Consider the following 20,027-nt stretch of genomic DNA (forward strand, 5'->3'; position numbering starts at 1 on the left):
AATTGCTACTTACAAGCCTTGGATGAGATATTATGTTAGGTCTTGGCTTCTTCATCCCTAGAGCATTCACCCCTTGTTTTTACAGTCCCATCCAAGACTCCATACATGTAATAAGTAGGAGCACTATTCCTAGTAGAATTTAATATTCAAGTCCTTGTACAACTAGAAGTCCTAATGGCACATCCCAACCGAATCCGAATAATCCAAGTGGGATTTGAGTCCCCATTCAATATAATCTCCACATTTCCTCTGATCTTTTGAAGTCATCGTGCTCCTCAAAGAATTATTCACTCCAAATCAGCTACCTCTTAATTTTTTACACTCCACCATAAGAGTGCACCCACAACAGGGGCTTGTGGCAATGTACATGTTAGTGTCCAGGCTTGACCACCCGAACCCTCCACACGAAAGCTCCTATACATTGTGTAGTTTGGTTAACCACGACACCCTCTCCTACTACCCATGCCACAGGTTTAGCCTTCGAGCTACACCTGCTCATCGGTACTGTATGGTTGGTCCCACCACATCTTCTTTTTCAATAACTCGCATCTTCGCCTCGATGACTATTAGAATTAGCAATACCTTTGCTTCCTTACACTTGACCGCAATTGACATTTGAATATACCAACTATTGATGAGACCTTCTCCTGATCACAATTTTTACCAAATCTCCCAATGGTTGAACCACCTTTAACAATCCCTTACAACTTATGGGGCATGTGGCAAACAAAGGTAACCTCTGGCCAAGCTATTACTACTTTAGTCTTGGCCAAGAATTTCCTTCTTTATCGAGAGCAGAGGTTGTCACCGCCGATTCTAAAACCTCATTAGATGTTCGTTGGATTACCGCTCTTTTCGCAAAAAAAAAACAAAAAACAGCAGCACGCAGCAGCTCCGCATATGAAAGTACAGATGCGCATGCACAGGAAAAACATTATTTTTCATGCATAAGAAAATGCACCAGAGGAACACTTGTCAAAGAGGAACAGGCTATAATAGCTTTTCAAAATCTACTTATCAGTAAATTAAATTGTATCATGCACATACATATTTTGTCACTAAAATCAACTAAGTAGGAACCGTATATTCCACTGTACAACACATAGCACAACTGTGAAGTAAACTTGTCCAATCCAGTATGATCTTCGTGTTCTTGACGTGATCAACAGTTTCGACGTTCATCAGACATGAAAAAGAAAGACCAGCTTGTTCAACTCAGAGAGACCGAACCAGGGAACCAAAACCATTCAGCAAAACATCTTCTTGCTTCTTTGATTTCTCAATTTGATCTCCAACCTTTCAGCTGTACTTTAAGCGGTAATCTCCAACAGCTGCAAATTTCATATGTGCCCCCTCTATTCGTTTATATATGGTGTTCATTAGCTCATTTTTAAGCTAACTGGCGTCATATATAAACGAACGGAGGGAGTATATTTTTATTATGAAGGGACAGTCATCAGAACAGGTGATGCATGTGTTTAGCTCACGCACCTGAATACCTCCTTATGCCTTAGAGGAAGGATCTTCTTCACACAAAATATTCCAGTCCTATCTCTAAATTCCACTGCTAATAGCACTGAAATAATTGCAATTGTAGTATGCTTAATATATTATGGTTTCACTCGCAGAGTTGGACTTTATGTCCAAAATAGTCCTGCATTCTGCAAAATAGCTACACAGCAGAATCCCGTTACACTTAAAGATAATGTAGAATATATTTATTTTGAAGCATTATAAAAATTAACAAACAGATATTGAGCACAAGTTGGTGTGGTTGGGTGGTACCTGATGGCACAGATCATATTACAGTCGCAGAGTTTTGCCCTCAAATAAATAAGCCACATGCAGCAGGCTAGCCTGCCATCAAATAGCATTCTTTATCCATATCATTGATTGTTCAGATCATTGACTTGAGAACTCAAAATACCAGAATTGTGAAATCTCGGGAAGAAAAATAATTTCATCTAAACTAACACAGATTATCTTTTAGTCTGGTGATCAGAAACGGTAACCACAAGAAAAATATGAAGCATCAATCAGTTAACTCGATCAAATATTACTTCACCATGGATATATATGATCACTCGCTTCATCCGCCGGAGTAAAACAAAACAAATAAAAACAGAGGGGTCTAGATGACAGATTCATTCTTCGAAAAAAAATGAAATCCCACACAGGTGGGATCTACATGGACGCAGAGAAAGACTTACATACCTCCACGCTTGGCTTTGAATGGTAGTTGTCGCCAAGCACGTCTGTAAGCGGCGGCCGCGAAGCCCCCTGATGCGCAGCCACCGCCGGCGCCAAAACAATCTTCCACATGCTGCGCCGTCAGAGCCCTGCGAGAATAATCCCTGCTGTTCTCTGCGGTGAATTGGCACACGATGGACACGGGAACAGGGGAAATCGCCGGACCCTGCCTGCAAGCTGCGAGATCTAAAAAAACCCGTTTTTGCACGATGCTGCACCTGAATAGTTTTCTCATTTCTGTTTTTTGGACTTTGACGGGGGAGTTCTCAAGTTAGCGAGGGTGGGCAACTTGTAACAGGAACATGGGCTGCTATTCCGTAGCTAATGGGCAGGCCCACCAACGGATGTAAGCTCCGTTGTAAGATATGCGTGGCTAAATGGGTGTTTGTCTTGTGGTGTATATTGAAGGATCTAAATGGGAAGAAAAGTACTATGGGATTGTGTAGCCTGCCAGATATGGGCACATATATATCGAGACAATATGTTTAGTTGCTTATTTGGTACCTTAATTAGTTGTATACTTTTAATGACCATGACCGAAGTAACTTGTGAAAAGAAAACTGACAATCGAAGTTCGACTTCCTCTGGGCGTTGTGGACACAATACTCCGATCTATTGACGTCATAAACATTACTCTCAGCACCGTCAGCAGTTCGTCGACATCATGTAAATCAGATCTTAGAAGGACGCTCCAATAATCGTTACAACTTACAAGTAAGAGCAACCCTGCTACGTGCTCGTTATATAGGCAGTTAGGCACGCATACACCAGCACACCGGTATACACGGTACCGTTGGGGACGTGACTCCACCGAGCAGTCGAGAGAGAGGAAGAGAGCTCCAAAGTTAAATATGAGAGATGAAGGTACAAAATATGTGAGCAAGTGAGAAGTGATCAAGTGCATCCCCTTTTGACCCCTTGGGTCATTTATATTGATAGAGGAGGAAAGAGGGGTGGCAATTTGCCCCTTGGCCCCTAGTGGGTATAATATTCACAAATAGGCCCTTGGACCTTTACGTGAGGCCATTTGCTATGTGGGCTGGGCCATTCCCCCAATAGTAGCCCCTCAGCTATTTTAGTTTGGTTGGTACAACAAATCACAATAGCTTAATAGATAGGAAGTGGCCCAGACCTATCTATGACCTCGACCGTGAAGAATGCCCTCATGACCACCCGCTAGTACGCCTCGCTAAAAACTCTATCCGAAAACCCAGTGGGACAAAACAGATGGAGAAAAGAGCACGTCCTGCGGGTCCACACATACATGACAATTCGCCTCTGCTCTCGATAAAACAAGTCAGAATCAATGGGCAAGGGGTCGACGATTACGGGAATTGCTTAAACAATCCCAATCAAACCCTCTCCCAGTGGAAGAGCAAGTAGCTACCATTTATACCGAAACGAGAGGATATCTTGATTCATTAGAAATTGAACAGGTAAAGAAATTTTTGGACGAGTTATGTAAACACCTAAAAGATACTAAACCTCAATTCCAAGAAATTATATCTTCTAGCAAGACATTCACCGAGCAAGCAGAAACCCTTTTGAAGGAAGCTATTCAGGAACAACTTGAACGGTTTTCCCTTCAGGAACAAACATAAATATAGCGCTAATCCAGCTAGTGATTGACTTCAGTCTTGATGATAAAGTGGGTCTTTGGCGATGATGAAGGTAGAAACTTGGTCACTTGACTTCATCCCATAGGCTTCAGAGCATTGATTCCTGAGGACTCGCATCTTCAGGGTCGGTTGAGCCTCGTCATCACCTCCCATCACACCATTGTAGTCGAAGCTGATAGTTCCTCTTCATTGTAGATGAAGTAGAAAATCCCTCTTCAGCGTAGCCGATGTAGTCAAAGTAGAAGAAGCATTGTAGTCGTAGTAGAGGAAGTAGAAACGACATTGCACTGGTCCTGCCAAAGCCAATAGCGCCTTCAAGTCTCTGATTGTGAGTGCCGAGCAAGACTTGTCCGCCAGGAGGTGCTAGTCCACCATGGCCCCGCCATAGCCCCTCTTGTCCGGGGTTCGCAGCGGAAGTAGCAAAGGTGCTTCGCACGCAATCGAAGCACCTGACATCAACGAGGGTGAAGTCGAAGTAGTCATCGATGAGCCCCTCGAGTCAAACACTGTTGACGAGGATGAGGGCGAAGTAGTCGTCACCGAGCCCCTCGAGAGGAATGCTATCGACGAGGGTGGAGGCTTCTATCTGATTACTTACTAACGAAGGTTGCTATTTAACAAAGGCCAATGATGAACCAAGGCCACTGATTGACGAAAGCCAATGGCTATGAAGGCTGCTGATAGACGAAGGCCAATGGCTAATGAAGGCCGATGATTGATGAAGGCTGATGACTGATGAAGGCTGATGAGTGATGAAGGCCACTGACTAATGGAGACTGCTGACTGATGAAGTCAATTTCTGGCGAAGGCTAATGAATGACGAAGTCAATTTGTGATGAGGACCAATGATTGACAAAGTCAATTTCTGACGAAGGCCAATGACTGATGAAGGCCCCTGACTGACAAAGGCCTTTGACTAGCAAAGGCTCCTGATTCACAAGGCCCTGACTAACGAAGGATGAGGACTGAAGAAGGCAGATGACCGACGAAGTCAATTTCTGACAAAGCCCAATGACTAACGAAGGTCGATGACTCATGAAGGCTCATGACCCACGAAGTCAGTTTTTGACGGAGGCTAAAGACTGACGAAGGATGATGACCAATGAAGGCCCTTGATTGACGAAGGTGATGACTGACGAAGGCCAACGACCAATGAAGTCAAATTCTGATGAAGGCTGATGACTGACGAAGTCAATTTTTGACCAAGGCTGATGACTGACGAAGTCAATTTCTGATGAAGGCCAATGATCGATTAAGATCAATTTCTCATTTTTGGTTCTACAGATGCCTTCGGCTCTTGGCTTGAGAGGGCTCCATCTTTGTTTCTGCGACAAACTTTAGCATTTCACTAGAGAGGGCTCCACCTTTGTTTCTGCGACAACCTTCAGCATTTTGCTCGAGAGGGTTTTGCCTTTTGTTTTGCAGATGCCTTTGGCTTTTAGCTCGAGAGGGCTCCATCTTTAGTGTGAGCACTTTTAGCTCCACGCTCTAGTGCAATGCAGTGTAATGCAATGCAATGCAGCGTGATGCAAAGATTGCATGTATGAGATGAATGAATAAATGAATAAATGGATGTGTGCTATTGTAATGAGAGTAAAAATGAAGGGTAAAGTGTAAGACACTCATGGAGAAACATGAGCTGAGTATTAACAGTTCTTCCCTTTCACGACTAAGCAGGGCACTGGACGTCATTGCCCTAAAACTAAGGATGAACTGTGCCTGCTTATCCTGGACATTTCAGCCCTTCCGCCGGTGAAAACACCCCTTTGAACCGAAGGGGTTAGTTGCTTCAGCGTAATGAATAAAGATTGGTTGAACCTCCAAGAGATCGAGGTTGTGAGCCCATAAAGGTGGCGATGACGAAACCCAATGATGAGAACCAATGATGAAGCCCAATCACGAGAATGCTACGAAGACTGATGACAAAGCCCAATCACGAGAATACTCCGAAGGCCAATGATGAAGCCCAATCACGAGAATGCTATGAAGACTCGTGGTGATGATGAAACCCAATGATGAGAACCAATGATGAAGCCCAATCACGAGAATGCTGCAAAGACTGATGACAAAGCCCAATCATGAGAATACTCTGAAGGCCGATGATGAAGCCCAATCACGAGAATGCTACGAAGATTGGTGACGAAGCCCTATTACAAGAATACTTCGAAGGCCGATGACGAAGCCCAATCACAAGAATGCTGCGAAGACTAACGATGAAGCCCAATTACAAGAATGCTTCGAAGGCCGATGATGAAGCCCAATTACGACAATGCTCCGAAGTCCGATGATGAAGACCAATCACGAGAATGCAGCGAAGACACTGAAGGTATTTCTCTCTGAGATGAAGGTATTCCTCGCTGGCTGACGAAAGTATTTTTTTGATCGATGGTGTAAGTTAAAATCGACGGGGATCTTTTTGTATGAAGGTGTAAGAGAACCGATGAAGCTATTTTTTGTATGAAGGTATAAGAAAACCAACAAAGGTACAAGAAAACTGCTAGTGTTTAGCCGTCAAGCCTACCGAGAGATACCCCAAGATAATAGATTTGTAGGTAGGGTGTCGCCGAGATCAGTAACTCAAAGGTGCAAGTAGCACAAGGTTTAGACAGGTTCAGGCCGCGATGTGTGTAATACCCTACATCCTGTATGGTGGTCTGTATTGTCTTAGATTGGTTGTTCTTTGGAGGGGGTCCCTGCCCGCCCTTATATACTCTGGGGGAAAGGGTTACAAGGAATCCTAGACCGATACTAGCTTAGGAGTCCTAATCGAGTACTACTCAGGTAATTTTCTTCTGTACCGACTAGTCCTACTCGTATTCGAGTATCCTAGAATATTCTATGCCATGTGCGCAGTCCCGTGGCTCCAGGTTTGACAAGCCCCCAAGCTCTTCGTAGCCAAGTACTACAAGCTTCCGAGTACTTCTGAAGGCATCTTCGAGTTCTTGTAAAACTATATCTTGAAGGCGTCTTCCGTGTACTTCCTTAGCTGCCTCGAGGCTATGAGGTGCTCATGCAACGAGTAGTTTTAAGTCTTCTTTATATGGGGGGCGATGAAAATCGCACTCCATATGGAGTAGCCCTAAGCATTAGGTTGAATCGAAGAATTAGGCTAAGGATAATATTAGTCTGGAATCTTCTTTTCTTATCTTGCAAATATTTTTAGAAAATAAGTCATCGATGACACGTGTCCTGCAGCCACCGAGTCTTGAATCCAAATCCTAAAGATTTGGAAAGAGGATTCGAATGAAGGTGGCATACTTAGTAGTGTTTTTTTAGATTTGAATTGATGGTAAAATAAATAAAATTGGTTTGAAATTCGGAAAAAACACTTTTTTGGGATAATATTTCTGAAACAATGGTCAATCAAATAGCTTCCCCAAAATTATCCTAAATTAACTCTCAAAACAAATCATACCCTGAGAAAAACTCCTCAACTTCCGCATAGTGAAACCGGGTGTACCGCTGGTTATTTAACCACGCGGTACCTTAGGGTTAACTTACTCTTTAAGCCACATTTATACTTAGTGAGCCCTTCGTCTTCCTCTCTCTCGCAGCCGCCACCGCCGCATCTAGATTCAGATCTAGGTCTGCACCATTTTCCATCCTCTCCTCCCTCCCACTCTCCTTGCGCGCATTCCGCACCCTTCTCTTGAGCCCCCAAGCGTATGTGAGTGAAGACACTCGTGACATCAAGGATGTGAAACAAGAAAACCGCCAGTAAGGGAACAAGAACAAGAAAGAGGAGTAATCCAAGTCTGCGACCAGCGACTGGAATTACAGTAAGTGTTCCAGCAACGACCTCTTAAACCTTGTTGCCGAGGGTCTTCTTCAGGGTCAAGATGATGTTCAATGGCGCCCTTCTTTTCGTCAACTCTTCCCTCAAGAAAATGTTGACGAAATCATTCTTTTTCTGCATTTTATCGAAAGGGGATTGGCCCTCCCCGCCTCCGATTTTCTTTATGGCCTTCTTTATTTCTATGGAATCCAGATCCATCATCTTAATCCAAACTCCATAGCTCATGTAGATATTTTTGTACATCTTTGCGAAGCTATTCTAGGGATCGAACCCCATATTTCTCTGTTCCGATTCCTTTTCCGCTTGAAGCCCCAACCTAGTCTGGAGCACCAAAGTGTAGTCGGAGGGGCTAGGTTCTAGTTGAAGCAGAAAGTGGTTGAAAAATACATCAAGTACAAGTTCCCTACTAGTCACTTGGGTTGGAAGGATTTGTTGTTTTATATTGGAAATCATAAACCATCACTAACTGAGAGGACTGGTGGAGTGCCAAAACCACAGCCGGAATAGAACCAGAATCCCCATACTTCCAAGATGGAACAAATTAACGAACTACTCGATGTAATCCAAGCGTTGAAATTGATGGGGGTCATTGGTGCTTCAGTAATGTACTCGTTTTTGAGCGCCGGGTTCAGCCTTTGCAAAAGAGGTGTCAATTTGGGTTTGACTACCTCGGACCTGAAGATCCCTCCCGGATGTCTGCAGAGGAACTGCCGCTGGGAGAAGCACTGAAGCTGGTGAAATGTGTACCGGTGGATGTACACGCTGTCCCTTACGTCTCTGCACTGTTCACTGCTTCAAACAAGCCAAAACTGGTATGCTACTTGTTTGTCTGAGTATTTTTGACATTTGCATATGTTGCATCTGATGTTTGTTGTTGACCTTGTAGGGACACACAGACTTGTATCGGAGTTCGCCTCCGCTTCTAGAAATTGACCACCCCGATCATTTAAAGCCGAGTGCGTATCAGCAGCTCCGAATCAACCATCCTTCCTATGATCCCTTGACCGATGAAGAAGGTTATGATACTGATGATGATATTCCTTTGGCAGAGCTCCTGAAGAAGTTGGGCATGAGTACCCCCCAGAAAAGCACGATCTTGACTGGTGGTGATATCTTGCCCAGCCATCCCAAGTGATGGAGGTAGACCCAGGTACCTCCCTACCAAGTAGAGCCCGGTTCTACAAGAAACGACTCCGTTTAATGACCCGGCGGACAGGCACTCTGTTGGACGGCGGGAAGGGTCCTTTGGGATCAGGATCAGGGCCGAATTGGATAACCTTGATATTTTGTATCTAAACTGACCTAATTTTTTGTAAACAAACCCGAGTAGACTTTGACCTAACTTGTACCCAACGGATGCTCGAGTATATAAGGGAGCCGTGGGGGTACTGATCAAAACAACGCAACTAGCCTACACATTCCACAAACCCTAAACTAGTCAATACAGTCCAGAACATAGGACGTAGGGTGTTACGCTCTTGGCAGCCCAAACTTTTCTAAAACCCTTGCGTCTTTGTGTTACCATCAAGTTCTTTTCTCTGCGATCTCCCTCACCAACAAATCTACTACCTGAGCAAACCCTGGGTGGACTTGCTAGAGTAGAAATCCGATAGTTGGTGTGCCAGATAGAGGGATCTCCAGGGTCCTTTTGGCAGGCTTGATGGCTAGCAGCTCTGGCATCTTCTTCTCCACACAAGTGATGCTGTAGATCCAGGCTGCTGCTAGCCACTCCATCATCTTCGGCGACTTCCCAGAGATGACCGCTCCTAGGAGCGCACTTCTTCACATCTCGACGTCCAAGACAGAAAGCTCTTAGGGTTACTAAAAGAACATCTTGGCCCGCTTAGTGGGTTTTGGTTGATTAATGAGAGCTTGGTGAGCAGGTACTATAGGTGATAGATGAAATAATGAAAGAAAATGACTACCAAAAAGGAAATTGTGACGCCCCGAAAATTCACTTAATTAAATCATGCGCTAGAGTAATTCGTAGAAACGGTTCGACGTCAAAACCCTAGCCCTAACCGGATCGCCGTCCCGTTCCGCATCGCTCGCGACCGCCCGCCGTGATTAGAGCCGGCGCGACCCCTTTTCTTTTTTCTCCTCGCGCGAATACCGCGCGCGTGGCCGACCGGCCGTGGCTGCGGCCGCGATTGGCGCCGACGCGTTTTCCCTTTTTCCCTCGCTGTTCTCCTCGCGCTGCGCGATTCCCCGCGCGTGGCCGACCGGCCGCGGTCACCGACGCGACCGGCGCCGGCACTTCTCCCCTCCCCTCTCTTCTTTTCTCTCTTCTCCCTAATTCTTTTCTTTTTTCCTTTTCTTTCTTTTCCCTTTTCTTCCTTCCCTCCCTTTTCTTTTCTCCCTCCTTCCTCCCTGCCTCTCCCTCTTTTCCCTCTGCTCCCGAGCGCCACACGCCGCGCGCTGCCGTGCCGCGCACGCCCCCGCGTGCCCCGCGTGGCCGTGCGCCACGCCGTGCGCCGCGCCGTGCCCGCGCCCCGCTCGGGCCCGCGTCTCGCCGCGCCGCGCGTGCACGCACCGCGCCGCCCGCCGTTGCTGCGCCCGCGACGCCGTGCCGTCCGCCGTTGCCGCGTCCTCCCTCGCCACTGCTCCCACGTGCGCACGCCGCACCGCCCCGCCCCCTGGCCACGCCGTGCCGCGCCGTACGCGCACGCGCGCACAGACGCCGCGTCGCGACAACGGCAAGCGGCCGAGGCGCCATTAATGGCGCCCCGCACCTGCCGCCGCCGCGACCGCCCCTCCACTGCCCCGGCCGCCTATAAAAGGGGCCGAGGAGCACCCCCGGCACCCCCACAAGCCACAGCGCCAGCTAGTCCCTCACATCCTTGCCCCCACCACTGCCGCCACGGACGCCATCACCGGCCGCCGCCCCCCACCGCGGTCCCGCCTCCTCGCTGCGTCCCAAGCCGAGGTGAGGAGGGGAATACGACCCCCTCGCCTCCCCCCTTCTTTTTCCCCCCGCCCCGACCGCCGCCAGGCCCCGGGCCGGCCGGGATTTCCGCCGCCGGCGCCCTACCTCCCCCCTCCTCTGTTTTGCACGGGGGAGAGGAAGGAGAAGGGCAGTTTTGCCCATAACCCCCCCCTTTTCTGTTTTTCTCCAAAGAAAACCCCCTATCCACTTTCTTTTGCAAAAGAAACCCTACACTTTCCGTTATTTCAAATCGAACCCCTCGATACATAAAACAAGATATATTTGATGCTTTTTAGCATGCACAGGGTATTTCTAGGATTAGCAAATAAGCCCTTACCCCCTTTAGATAATTACGAACAAGTCCCTAGACCCCCGTTTAAGCCCTGAAACCACCTTTAGCGCGTCATTTTATGTGCGAAACGACCTCTGATCGACCCGAAACTTTACCACGCCCTTTCTAGTATAGTTCTAGCCATGCCATTAAGAAACTGCCCAAAAATATTACCCCTATCTCTATAACTAAATTATTTCCGATCCAAGCTCTACAACGAGAGCTTTTAGTTCTTGCGCTTGATTGTGTGTCTGTTTGTTTGTGTCGTCGGACACGGAGTGAACGAGGAAGGTCCCGACTGTGACCAAGCGAACGAGGACCAGTTCCGCGACTCCGAGCACGAGGGGCAGTGCTACGATCAGGACCTCCCGCAAGAGTTTGACGATGGCAAGTTCAATTCCGCCCTTTGATGCATGTTTTTGTCCTAGTTTTTATAAACACAACCCGATGGCCTGTTTTATAAAAATTGCATGGTTTTGCATGCCGTAACCATGGTAGGATAGTCACCCTTGCTGTGACAACCATACTTTGACCACCTGGTTTTGCAAAGAAAGTGTGTGTGCGTGTGGGAAGGGATAAAGTGTGGTTTTGAAAAGTGAGTTAGACGGGATGGATGGCATTTCTGTGTGAATTGCCGTTGGTGTGCTCGTATGTAACACCCTAAGGTAATTTTTCTTAATTTTAACAAATTTATGTTGGGCTTAAATAAATTTTCCAGCATTTTTTCTAATTTACCTCGCATTTAAAGTAATTTATAACGTAAGAAAATAAAATTTATCATAGGATTAAAGTGTTTGTGCATTCATGCCGCAGCATTGTTTAATTTGTGTTGATTGTATAGGTTTGAATTCAAATCGCATTTGAATTCAATTAGAATTGTTTGAATTAATGAGTTAGAAAAACAAAAGAAGGAAAGGAAAAAAAGAACAAAGGTAGGCAGCCCAATCCAACAGCCAGCCCGACCCAGTTTCCCCTCTCCCTCTCTCCCCCAGGCCCATTTTTCGCTCGGGCCCTCCTCTCTTCTCTCCTTTCCCTTCCGGGCTCCTCTCCTTCCCCCGCATGGGCCAAGCCGGCCCATTCCCTTTCCTCCCAGCCCGAGCCAGCACTCCTCCCTCCCACGCGCGCAGCCGCCACGTGCGCTCGCTTTTCCCCCGCTCCTCCTTTCCTCTTCCGCTGCCAGACCGGTCCCACTGGTCAGGCGCTTCTTTTTCCCCCTCGCGGCCTCCCCTGTTTCTCCCCGCAGGCTCTGCCGCCGTCTCTGGCCGTGGCCCCGCCCCGCCGCGCTCCTGGGCCCTCCCCCCGAGCCGCACCTTGATCCCGTCCGCGCCTAGGAGCTTCTAGAAGGGCGCCCGCGCACGGATTTGGACGACGCCGCAACGGCCCGTGAAAGGCGGCCGCTCGGTTGCTCGGTTGACCCGCACGCCGAGGTTGCCGGCCCTCTCCTTCTTATCGGTAGCTGCGCTCTCGGTCACCCTAAGCCGCCGCCAAGACCCCCCTCAGCGCAACCGAGCCGCACCGCCTGTAGCCGTTCGGATTTGGACCGCCGCCGTCGTAGCCGCCCCAAGCCGCCGTCGCAATTCGCCCTTGCCGCCGCCTCTTCGGGTCTGTTAGCCCCGGCACCACCTTCCTCGTCTGCGTGCGCCGCTGGCCGAGGTGCCAGGAGCCCCGCAGCGCAGCCGAGGTTCGCTCTCCGCGGGCGCCGGTCTTCCTCCCCCGCCAGACTCCGTCGAGGCCTCCGCGCCGTCGCACTCCAGCCCGATTTGAGCTCTCGGTGAGCACTACAGCACCTCCCCCTTCTCTTGCGCTGATTTTGGTAGATTGTAGACCGTTTTCAAGCTCAGAACGCGCATCGCCGGTCGCCTCTGCCACACCGACCCGCCGCCGCCACCGTTCCCGCCGTCCAGAGAGCCGCCAAGCCCAGCTGACGCCCCGTGAGGGTTACGCGTGTCGTGTAGTCCATCCTAGACCCGAGCCTGGGTCAATTCGAGCCCCGGACGACCGGATTTGACCAAGTCCGGTGAGCCCCCGTCACGGGAACGTAACGCCGGCGAGCAATCGCCGCCACTGGCCCCTGATCCCGTCCCTCTTTTGTTCTGGCCGCCCGATCCACGATCAACGGATCAGAATAGATCAAGCGTACCCCTTCGTTCCGAACCGCAGGATCCAAATCCAACCGTTCTGATTAGATCTTACCGCTTCAGCCTCGCCATTTTGCTAAAGAGTCCCTGTCCTTCCTGGAAATAAACCCGCCGTCCAGCCCTAGTTAAATAGTATTTACAGACGGGTCCTTTTATTCCCATTTGACCCCCTGGCTTCTCTGGAAATCGAACCCGCAGTCCATATCCTGGGTTTTTCTCGTGCTAGCTCCTAGGTCTAGGGTTTAATTACGTTTAAGTCCTCAGGTTTTGTGCAGAAACCCCTGTAAGTTAGGTTTTTCTTACAAATAGGTCCCCGAATCTTGTTTTGAGCGTAGTTTTCGCATTTTAGCTCCGTTTTAGGTGTTCTTTATATCCACGCGATCGTTGTAACGCGTAGAATAGCTTTAGACTAGTTTTAAGTGCTGTTTCTATGTAATGTTGTACTGTTTTCTTATATTTTGTTATTGTTTGCATGTGTGTGCATGTGTGGCCCATGTGTTGTTGTTACGATCATGAGTAGACGCGGAGCCTTTGGACCAGTACCAGGAGCAGCCGTCTTTCGAGCAGTTCGAGCAGCAGCCGGGAGAGTACGAGGAAGGCAAGTATAACATGAACATCCTATCACTTTTAAATACAATTTCATTCTGCATTTTAATACTGTATGCCTATAAGAACTTCCTAGCTACCTTTATATCCTTATATATATCCTATGGGTTGCATTTGGTTAGTTGTGCTAGGTTGCTGCGCTATAACAAATCTTGGTCCTTTTTAATTAATTTGATTAATGGTCTTATGTAACTTAATTCTGGAGCCGACCCTCTGTGCTGTGTGCTTGAGTGGTTTGTGCGTCCTTAAAAATATGTTTTGTAGAAACATGGTTTAGGGGGCCAGCACGGTGCTTAGTGCTTGGTTGGCCACTCTCCATAAGGACCGGTTCATAGAGCGACAACCTGGGACAACCGCGCAACCACAAGACTGGAATGGGACGGTCTTGACTTACTAATTAGGTCATTTTGGTTCGGGAGTGACTTACCTGCGTGGGCAAGAGGGGTGGTAAGCTTCAATGGTCCCTGCTCCTCCGGCTTGGTCTGTGCTGTGTGTCTTGTACCCCCAGAGGTGGGCCCCATCGTCGCTGATCCAGAATCCTTAGCGGTTATACCTTACCAACGTGGTCCTTTGTAACGGTCTCGTAGTGTGCTTGCTAGCCATCTCACCTAAGGAAGTGTGATGAACAACTAGCGTAGCTCACGACTTGTGGGTAAAGTTGTGCAACCTCTCGAGAGTGTAAAACTGATATATCAGCTGTGCTCACAGTCATGAGCGGCCCAGATCCTCCGTCTGGTTAGTGGGGTTATCAACCTTTGGCGAGGGCGATTCCCCGGGTGGTTTTGGTTGGGATGGTTCTCAGTAGTTCTCAATTAATATTGATTAATTCTTATGCAATTTGGGTTATGGTAAATCATCCACTTGTAGTAATTAGCTTTAATAAAATTTGCCAAGATTAAAAGCTAATGCAGTTGAGTCAGCTAACCTTAGAGCCTCATGCTCGTGTTATACTTGTTGAGTACTAGTTTGTACTCACACTTGCCTCTCTACTCTTCTGTTCTATTTTGGATATCTTCGACTGCTGCTCAGTGCCCGGCAACGTGGAGGACTACGTCAGCGGCTTCGACGACTTCTAGGCGTTTGTCTCCCAGTCGACGTCCCTGTGGCGCCCAGCTCTTCATGTATCTCTTTTACGCTTCCGCAACTCTTGAACCGATTCTTAATTTGGTTGTAATAAAATAATTCATTTATGATTCATTTACGATTTATATTAATGTTATTCCTGACATGTGTTGTGATATCTTGATAATCTGTTGTATATATGCGTGACTTGATCCTGGCGCATATATGATTGCTCGATTTATGTTCTTATAAATCGGGTGTGACAGATTGGTATCAGAGCCGTGTCGACTGTAGGACGAAGCCTAGATAGAACTGGTCGAGTTTAGGACTTCTTTTCGCTTGCTCTGCTTCCGCAAAACCCAAACATTTATTTTTGCTTCTATTCCTTGAGTCTTAAGCCCTTGATTTGCTATCTCACCTATCTTTTTGAGATATAGTTTGAGTTTTCCGTGGACGTTGGCCTGAGTGTCTAACCCTATAAGCTATAAGTCTAGGCTATCCCGATGAAAATACGCTAGAACGAGTGTGTTAGTTGAGTAGTGTGGAAAACTCGACTAAGTTGTGAATATTGAATGTTTGTTATTGTGCAAATGTTTGATTTGGATTTTTGGTTGATTGCATAGTCTAGTAGTTAAACCTGTTCATGCAAATCGACCTAACCCAACTTGAACTAAATAATAAAATTGAGTTAGAACGTTGGGGGCAAAACCTATATTCCTTTCTTTCTGACATATCCTTCCGAAGTTTCATTTCCGCAGCTGCACGATATCTTATTCTCATAAATTTCGTTTGTTGCAATCAGATGGTGAACACCAGGCGCACCGGTTCCGGTTCTGACCAGCAGGAGCAGAGCAACCAGAGTACCGGTCAGCCGCTACCGATGCCGCCACCACTGACCCCGGAGCAGTTCTTCCAGCTCCAGATGCAGATGATGGCTACCCTGAACAACACCGTTCAGGCTCTGCAGCAGATCCATGCTCAGCCACCGCCTCCTCCGCCGCCTCAGCCCCGTGACAGGCGTGCGGATTTCTTGAGAGGTCATCCTCCGACCTCCTCTCATGCCACGGACCCACTCCAGGCGGACGACTGGCTTCGTTCGGTGGAGCGCCAGTTGGTTGTTGCGCAGTGTGACGACCGGGAGAGGGTTCTGTACGCAGCAGGGCAGCTGCGAGGTTCCGCTCTTGACTGGTGGGAGTCCTACCCAGCTCGGGACCGTGATGCTCTCACATGGGACCAGTTCCGTGAGCGTTTCAGGAACCATCACATTCCTGAGGGCATAATGAAGATGAAGCAGAAGGAGTTCCGTGCCCTTAAGCAGGTAAAAATTTAATGGAATCCGCTACAATTTCTTTTGAGCTTGATCTATCCTTGATTTCTTTCGTAGACCTGACCCATTGAGCGATTTCTACCCTTGTTATCTGTGTTCGTTATTTCAGGGATCTATGACGGTGACGGAGTACCGTGACCGTTTCCTTCAGCTTGCCCGCTACGCCCCTGCTGACATCGCTCGTGATAGCGACAAGTAGGAGTACTTCAAGGAGGGGCTGGATGATCACATCCAGTATGCGCTGCTGAACCACCGCTTCGACAACTTCAACCAGCTGGTTGATGTGGCCCTCAACACCGAGCGCAAGCGCCGGGAGATTGAGGATAAGAAGAGGAAGATGGCTCCATCCTCTTCGGGCAGCAACACCCGTCCCCGCTACCAGTACCCTCCACAGCAGCAGCAGCAGAGGCCGCCCAGCAGTACCAGCAGCGGCAGCAGTTTCCGCCTCGTCCTCAGCAGCAGCAGCAGGCGGGACAGGGTCAGAGGCTTCCGGCGCCTCCGGCTCCACCAGCTCAGAGGCAGGGAGCGCCCACTCCTCCTGGGCAGCAGGCCGCTGCACTTCCTCGAGTGTGCTTCCACTGCGGCGAGCCAGGGCACTACGCCAACGTCTGCCCTCGGAAGGCGCAGGCAGGACAGCAGGGGCGTGCAGCACCGCCCAAGGCCCCAGCTCAGGGCAGGGTGAACCACGTGACGGCCGAGTCAGCGGCCGAGGCTCCCAACGTGGTTATTGGTACGTTCATGGTTAATGCCCATCCTGCTACAGTGCTTTTTGATACTGGTGCTACGCATTCTTTCATCACCCAGTCTTTTGTTGAGCATCATGGCATTCCTACTAGCACATTAAAGAGGTGCATGTTAGTATCTTCACCGGGAGGGCAGTTGAGGTCTCATGTCTTCTGTCCCAGAGTTAGTGTGGCTATAAGGGGGGTAGATTTCATTGCGAATCTGATGGTGCTAGATTCCAAGGGCATCGGTGTGATCCTCGGGATGGAGAATCTCGCTAAGTGGGGAGTCCGGATAGATTGTGCTCAGAGGACGGTTCTTCTGTCAGCATCGGATGGTCAGGAGGTCACGGTTGGTGCCACAGAGCCTTCTGGATTTCTTCATCAGATGGAGGCTAAACCCACGGATGGTATTCGCGTGGTGTCTGAATTCCCGGATGTCTTTCCGGATGATTTGCCAGGTATGCCGCCTGATCACGACATTGAGTTTTCTATTGATCTCTTGCCTGGCACAGCTCCTATTGCTAAGCGGCCCTATTGTATGGCTCCTGTCGAGCATGAGGAGGTTAAGAAGACTGTCGACGAGTTGCTAGCTAAGGGTTATATCCGTCGCAGTTTCTCTCCTTGGGCTTTTCCTGTATTGCTTGTGGAGAAGAAGGATGGCGCGAAGAGGATGTGCGTCGATTATCGGGATCTGAATGCGGTCACCATCAAGAACAAGCATCCATTGCCCCGTATTGAGGATCTCTTTGATCAGCTTCAGGGTGCTTGTGTATTCTCAAAGATTGATCTGCGCTCGGGTTATCATCAGCTGAAGATTCATCCTGAGGATATTCAGAAGACGGCATTCACCTGCAAGTATGGGTTATACGAGTATACGGTCATGTCCTTTGGCTTGACCAATGCTCCGGCTTTCTTCATGCATCTGATGAACAAGGTTTTCATGGATTATCTGGACACCTTTGTGGTGATATTTATTGATGATATCCTGATATATTCCAAGTCAGAAGCGGAGCATGAGAAGCATCTGAGGCTTGTGTTGCAGAGGCTCAGAGAGCACAAGCTGTATGCCAAGCTCAGCAAGTGCGAGTTCTGGATTGATGAGGTTCCGTTCCTCGGTCATGTTATCTCCAAGGGAGGTATTGCTGTGGACCCCGGAAAGGTGAAGGATGTGCTTGACTGGGTTGTACCGCAGACGGGGAAGGAAGTCCGCTCTTTTCTGGGCTTAGCAGGTTATTATCGGAGGTTCATCGAGAATTTCTCCAAGATTGCGAAGCCTTTGACTTCCTTGCTAGAGAAGGGTGTGGATTTCTCTTGGACTGATGAGCGTCAGAGTGCCTTCGAGGAGCTGAAGAAGAGGTTGACTACGGCGCCAGTCCTTATTCTGCCGGACCAGAGCAAGAGGTTCACAGTGTATTGTGATGCTTCGAGGGATGGTCTTGGTTGCGTCCTGATGCAGGAGGCAGAGTGATAGCTTATGCTTCGCGGCAGTTGCGCCGGCACGAGCTAAATTATCCCACTCATGATCTGGAGTTAGCCGCAGTTGTGCATGCTCTGAAGATATGGAGGCATTACTTATTTGGGCAGAGGTGTGATATTTACACCGATCACAAGAGCCTCAAGTATATTTTCACTCAGAGTGAGCTGAATATGCGGCAGAGAAGATGGCTAGAGTTGGTCAAGGATTATGACCTGGAGATTCACTATCATCCGGGCAAGGCCAATGTTGTAGCAGACGCTCTGAGCAGGAAGAGCTATGTTAACATGGCCGTGGCTTTTCAGATGCCTCAGGAGTTATGCGAGGAGTTTGAACAGTTGAGTCTGGGTTTCTTGCATCATACCTCGGGTACATCGTTCGAGGCGGAACCCACTCTAGAGGCTGAGATCAGGCAGCATCAGAAGGAAGATCAGAAGCTGCAGGAGATTCGTGAGTTGCTCAAGATTGGCAAGGCTCCTCATTTCAGGGAGGATGATCAGGGTACCCTGTGGTACAAGGGTCGTATATGTGTGCCGGATGTAGCAGATCTCAGGAAGTTGATTCTGAGTGAGGCCCATGATACAACATATTCTATCCATCCAGGCAGCACGAAGATGTATTACGACCTGAAGGAACGATTCTGGTGGTCTGGAATGAAGCGTTCCGTTGCGGAGTACGTGGCTATCTGTGACACTTGTCAGCGTGTCAAGGCAGAGCATCAGAGGCCAGCAGGGTTATTGCAGCCGTTGAAGATTCCAGAGTGGAAATGGGAGGAGATCACTATGGACTTCATCGTTGGCTTGCCTCGTACTCAGAAAGGGTACAACTCCATATGGGTAGTAGTGGATCGCTTGACGAAGGTTGCTCACTTCATTCCGGTGAACACTACTTACTCCGGTGCTAGACTCGCAGAGTTGTATATTTCCAGGATTGTCTGTCTGCATGGTGTTCCAAAGAAGATTATATCCGATCGAGGATCTCAGTTCACTTCACGGTTCTGGGAGCAGTTGCATGATTCGTTGGATACGAAGCTGCGCTTCAGTACTGCTTATCATCCTCAGACAGATGGGCAAACAGAGAGAACCAACCAAGTGTTGGAGGATATGCTTCGAGCCTGTGCTATTCAGTATGGTACCAGCTGGGATAGATGCCTGCCATATGCAGAGTTTTCTTATAACAACAGTTATCAGGCCAGTCTGAAGAAATCCCCTTTCGAGGCTCTGTATGGTCGGAAATGCAGGACTCCGTTGTATTGGGATCAGATTGGCGAGAGGCAGGTGTTTGGTCCGGATATTGTTGAGGAGGCCGAACAGTTGGTACAGCAGGTGCGAGAGAATCTGAGGGTCGCTCAGACTCGTCAGAAGAGCTATGCGGATGTTCGTCACTGAGATTTAACCTTCGCAGTGGGTGATCATGTATATCTGAAGGTCTCGCCGATGAGAGGAATCCGCAGGTTTAATGTACGAGGGAAGCTAGCTCCTCGGTACATTGGTCCGTTCAAGGTGCTGGAACGGAAGGGTGAGGTGGCATATCATCTGGAGTTGCCACTCAATCTCTCAGGAGTGCACGATGTGTTTCACGTGTCTCAGCTGAAGAAGTGCTTGAGAGTGCCAGAAGAGCAAGCACCGATAGAAGGGCTGGATGTGCAGGAGGATCTGACCTATGTCGAGCATCCGGTGAAGATTTTGGAGACATCTGAGAGGGTCACCCGAAACAAGAAGATCAAGATGTGCCGTGTTCAGTGGAGTCATCATACGGAGGATGAGGCCACTT

This window comes from Panicum hallii, chromosome 8, assembly GCF_002211085.1.
Source record: "Panicum hallii strain FIL2 chromosome 8, PHallii_v3.1, whole genome shotgun sequence".
NCBI classification, from domain to species: domain Eukaryota; kingdom Viridiplantae; phylum Streptophyta; class Magnoliopsida; order Poales; family Poaceae; genus Panicum; species Panicum hallii.